Source organism: Lactuca serriola, chromosome 9 (assembly GCF_051521515.1).
Source record: "Lactuca serriola cultivar US96UC23 chromosome 9, Lser_US96UC23_V15, whole genome shotgun sequence".
In the NCBI taxonomy this organism is placed as follows: Eukaryota; Viridiplantae; Streptophyta; class Magnoliopsida; order Asterales; family Asteraceae; genus Lactuca; species Lactuca serriola.
This window is the reverse complement of record NC_136416.1, coordinates 160263294-160268840: the sequence shown is the minus strand read 5'-3', so window position 1 is coordinate 160268840 and position 5547 is coordinate 160263294. Positions and strand designations below refer to the sequence as shown.

The following is a 5547-nucleotide window of genomic DNA, read 5'->3' as shown; positions in this document are numbered from 1 at the left end:
GAATTATGGTACTTACAAGGATAAAATGTTACTTGCAGCCAAAATAAAGCATTTTCGAAGAAAGGGACCAGAAGTGACAATATATGGAACATTGGAGACTTGAAGCACAAAAGATGAAGAAATTTACGGATTCAACCGAAGTCACGACGTGAACTAGAAAACCACGACATGGCATGAGTATTCTAGAAGATAAGTTTACGTGAAGAAGGAATCCTTGCCCGATACAGATAACTCCTTAACCACGGCGTGGAGCCTCCTGCCACGACTTGGAGCACGACTTTCGAGAAAACTATAAATTCCCTTGCCCATTACGACTTGGAGACTTTTGGCTGATTGGAAGGTTTCCAGAAGACGGTTTTTAGCAGAGGAGAAGTTCTGGAAAAAGGTTTTCAACACCAAAAGAGTAGAGGTTCATAATTTAGTTTACTTATTTGATACTTATGAACATGTTTGCCTATTTAGTTTGCGTTTGTTTGTTAGTTGCTATTATGAGCAACTGAATCTAGCTACTCTTGTCTAGCTAGATGAAGCTTCTAATTTATGAATAGTTTAATTTTACATGGATTTATTTAGTTGGTGAATTGCTTGTGTTTAATTTATTGTTACCTAGCATGATTATGTTTGTTTCTTTAGTTGCTTAAATTCAGGTTCTGTATAGCTTAGTGACCATTAACTGCATGAACTTGTTTACCTAGTGATTTAGCGAACATTAAATTGCTAGAGCTAGGATTGACCAATCTTAGTTAGTAATTAAAGTAAATAAATTTAGTTGTGCTAGAGAACGTAGATTATGACCATAATTGTGGTTGCATAATAAATCTTACATAGCATATTCATAATCATAATTGGTTTTGTGTTTAATTGAGTGTGACCATACATAGTTTTACATGAATTAATTAATTATTGGTAAAGTTAGACTTAAATTACTAATATAATAATAACCTACTTGATAATCCATAATTATTAGCCAAACATAAAAAAGAAGTGGATTCAAACTAGATAGGAGTATTTTAATTAATTGATTGAATTTGTGATTTAAGTTTGTCTGGTCTTACAAAATCAGATAAAACCCGAATTTTGCTTTAAAAATTAGGTTAATTTAGTAGTAGATAAATTAATTAATCAATACCGTTCCCTGAGATCGACACCCGACTTACCCAACTATTCTATAATTTTGACTAGGTACACTGCATAGGTGAAATTAGTTAGTTAAGGTAGTTAGGTTACAAATATTAAAATTAGGTGTAGCTATTTGCATGCATCAAATTTTTGGCGCCGTTGCCGGGGAACGGCTTATTTGATTTGTGATTTATTTGCTTTAGGTTGATCGATCCTTTTTGTGGGGTAAAACCTGCAAAAAGTTATTTTTTCAGCTTAGTTTTTTTTCCAGTACTAGGATCACGTCGTGAACCTTAAGTTCACGTCGTGAGTTTAGTTTTTTTTTTTTTTTTAGATTTTCTGCGTTTTCTTTTCTATTAGTTTTTTTGCGACAACACGAGGTGGTAGCCTTTACCACGACGTGGTGGACAGTGTGTAGGAAATTTTTATTTAGTTTTTGTTTAGTTTTACGTTTTTATTTTGTTTGTTTTGCAGGAGATCATGACCAGGAGATCCAACACACCTTTGGTACCACCATTTGACGATCTAGAGTCTGCACTTCACAAAAATACTGATAAGATGACGCCTTTGCAAGAACTAAAATCAGCCTTTTCGAGGAAGTCGGGAAAGAAGACAGGTGAATCGAGTTCAACCTCAAAGGATAAGGGCAAAGTTGAAGAACTTGGTCCAATTCCTATTCCACAAGAATCAGAATACGAATCAGAGACAAAATTTGGACTTTATACTAGTGAACCCGAGAACGACCCGAAGAACGAGATGGAGAACATAGATGAGATGGCCATGGGAGACTACAAGAAACGTATCAAAGAGGATGTGGGGCCGAGTTTAGTACACCCTACAATTCCTGTCACTGTTGCCTTCGAGCTGAAGGGACATATCCTTACTGTACTAAAGGATATACCTTTCTATGGAAAAGATCACGAGCATGCTTTCAAACATTTGGATGAAGTGAATGACATTGCAGATTATTTCAATGTCCCCAATGTCGAGAGAAGTATTGTTTTGCTAAGGATGCCACCAGTTACCTTCAAAGGAGTTGCAAAAGACTGGTTGAAAGCACTTCCACCTGGTACAATAACTACTTGGGCTCAAATGCGTGAGCAATTTCTAGATCAGTTTTGCCTACCATCCAAAATAGCTAAACTAAAGAAGGCGATAGCTAACTTTGAACAACAACCAGGAGAGTCGTTATATGAGGCATGGGAACGCTATAAGGGGTTGTTAAGGAATTGTCCTCAACATGACCTCAACATCCAACAAGAAGTGTCAATATTTTATGATGGGGTGAATGTCATGACACGTCAAATTCTTGACTCGCAAGGGCCATTAACAAAGAAAAATACAAAGGAGGTCAAGGAGTTAGTTGAAGAATTTGCAAAACACTCCCGTGAATACCACAACCCAAGGCAAGATGGAATCAAAGGCAGTGGAGGTGTACCAACTGAAGTGATGGCGGCTGTGATGGAAATGCTCAACACTATGGATAGGAGATTGACTCAAATGGACCAATCAATTCATGCAATTCGAGTTAGTTGCGAGAGATGTAGTGGACCTCATTTGACAAAGCATTGCAATTCAGATGAATATGGGAACAAGAAAGCTCAAGTTTTCTATTCGAGTGGGGACAAATACGATGAAGATTGGAGAAAACCAAAGAAAGAGTGGCTGCCTTACGATGAATACAAGATGCAAAAGGAAGAAAATTTTAGACAAATTGTCAGAGGATTCTACCAAAGAGAGCAACCACCAGCTGAGAAGGAACCAGACTTAGAGACCATGTTGATGAAGTTTATGGAAGCTTCAGAAAAAAGGCATGATACTACTGACACTGTGTAACAACCCGATATTTCAACTCTTTGTAATGACCTAAAAAGTCAAGTATTGTAACCACTTTTGAGTTAATAAAATTAACTTTGATAATAAAATGTCCAAAAAGTTCTATTTAAATTCCCTCTAAGTTTAAATGTCATTAAACCATGATCATACGTAAAAAGAGCGCCCAAATCCGGCTTCGTATATTGAAGTTAAGATTTTTCCAAGTTCGGCTTAGCAGCAGACAGCTAAAAACTCGAATCGGAGATCGAGCGACTTTTGGCCGAAATGACCTAAACGAGAATCGAAGGTCTCGACAATGGTATTTCAGCGGTGAAAAGTCTGGCAAAAACCGACGTCAGATAAAGAAGTTATGAATTTTTAAAGAAATTCCTTAATCACGTCATTTTATAAATAAATAATAAAAATAATTTCGGAACTTGCCAACGGAGTCTAAACGAAAGTTGTAGAGCGTAGTCTCACCTACGCATGGATATAAAGACCATCGAAAATGGAGTTCGTATGAAGAAGATATGATTTTTTGAAGTTTATTAAATAAATTATATATAAATTTATATCAAAAATCCGGTAATATCCGAAGGAGGAGTCAGCATCCTCATCCGGGTTACGCGCTGCGTACCCTCGTACGCCCCGCGTACCCGAAGGCCTTGGTCTCGGTCTGTCCACGTCGCCCCTATGCGAAGCTACCGACCCGCCCCATCCGACCCGTCCCATCCGATCCGTCCCATCCGAAGCCGAGGCAGTCGAGGACTTGCTCATGCATGACGTACGCGTACGCGCTGCGTATGAGCGTACGCCCTGCGTACCGAGGCTTCTCAGACCCCCTATAAATAGAAGTGCGAGGGTTTCCGAAAAACTTGCTCATTTCTTCTCATTTCCGTTGCGTTTTGCCTCGTTTTCCGTGCCCGTTCAAACCCGAAGCCCTGCTCATTTTTACTCAAGTCCCGAGAGTCGATTTTACTCCCGAGATTCCCGAGAATCCCGAGAAAGATCCGCTTCCCGAGACGAAACTCTGCCCGGTTTTCCATCTCGCTATCTTCAAACTTCCAAGTGAGTTCATACCCCTACAAACACTCTTTAAATACATTTTTAATGCTTTCTATACTCTTTTAGGGGGGGGGGGATACAAGTAAACATACGGTTATTATCGTGTATTTCATAGAATTTCACTTTACTCGTTTTTTATCAAATGAATCACTTGTGATTTAGTTCTACTATGTGAAAACTCTTGTTATACTTTGCATGCAATAGATTTATACAAAGTATTTAGTAACTCCAAAGTATCTTTCGTTGCTAAACCGTTTCATATATTCTAAAAACTTATGATTCATGTTTGTCAAACATGGTGAAAAAGGATAAACTTTGCATGTAAAACTATCACTTTAATACAGACTTAGTTGAGAATCCATGAGACGTGTACATCTTCAAACACTGCCTTTTTGATAAAAGGTATCGCTACAAGTCCTGTCTATAACCAGAGTCTCCCGTTTGGAGAACGTGTCAAATGTGTATGGATCTATACGGGAAGTCATGATCCCGTGCCCTGACTGTTAGCTACAGTCCGTCTTTTGGGGTGACAGTTTGTCATAACGCTACGACGCCTGAAGAACATCGCTACAGGCATATTATGTTTAGTATGGTTATAAAACTCATCAGATACACAACTATTATAGTACTTTTGAATAATAAATGAGTAGTTACTACAGTTATTCATTATCTAACAAACTGAAATCTTCTGATAGGTTTATTATTTAAATCTATGTTTAAAATTCTTCTAAAGCATGTGGATTGCTTCAAAATGTTAGTTGTGGACATTAAACAAACAACTATTAGGAAAATAAGGGATTTTCTTGGTTCAACTATCTACGTTTTTCAATACCAACATTCTCATGCATCTCACACTTTTGTAAGGAAATATGGGATTTTCTTGGAAAACATACACTCATTTTGGAATGGCATTCAATGGTTCTAAATCACTTATGAACTCACCAACTTAATTGTTGACACTTTTTCTTTGAAATAACTTGTATTCTCAGGGAATCGTTAAGCAGGTTTGGAAATCAACTTTTGGTGAATAACGTGCTGGCATTATTTACTTCTTTTGAAAGATGTTTATGCATTTATCTTTTGAGCATGTAATGAAGACAATGATGTAAACATTTTTAAAACCTTTATATATGTATGGTGGTGTGTACTTTCCTTTCTATGAACTGTTATGATACTGAACATGACGTCCTTCGCCCCCGAACGTTTCCGCCGTTCTGGTTTGGGGGTGTGACACACTGCAATGGAGGATCAAAGAACTATGATGAAGAATCATCATGCTATGATGATTGACCACCAGTCATTATTAAAAAATCAGCAAGCTTCCATCAATAACCTTGAAGTTTAACTTGGTCAACTTTCTACTTTGGTTAATAAAAGATTGTCTCCATAAATTCCTGAAACGAAGATCCAATCTCAAATCATGGCCATTGATACAGAAGAAGAGGCAATTTCTGAGTTCCTGGAATCACTAGAAGAGGAGCCACATCAGTCTGATCCAGAGCCGAAGAAGCCAAAACTCGAGAACAAAAATGTTGCTGAAATACAAAA

The 5547-nt window shown here is 37.6% G+C and overlaps 1 non-coding gene across 1 annotated transcript; it reads right to left on the bottom strand.

The window, feature by feature from the left end:
* Nucleotides 1–2259: 2259 nt before the first annotated feature.
* Nucleotides 2260–2366, bottom strand: LOC145077460 (small nucleolar RNA R71). The gene has a single exon (XR_013693204.1). It is a non-coding gene; the product is annotated as a small nucleolar RNA R71 (small nucleolar RNA).
* Between the last annotated feature and the right edge of the window lie 3181 nt (nucleotides 2367–5547).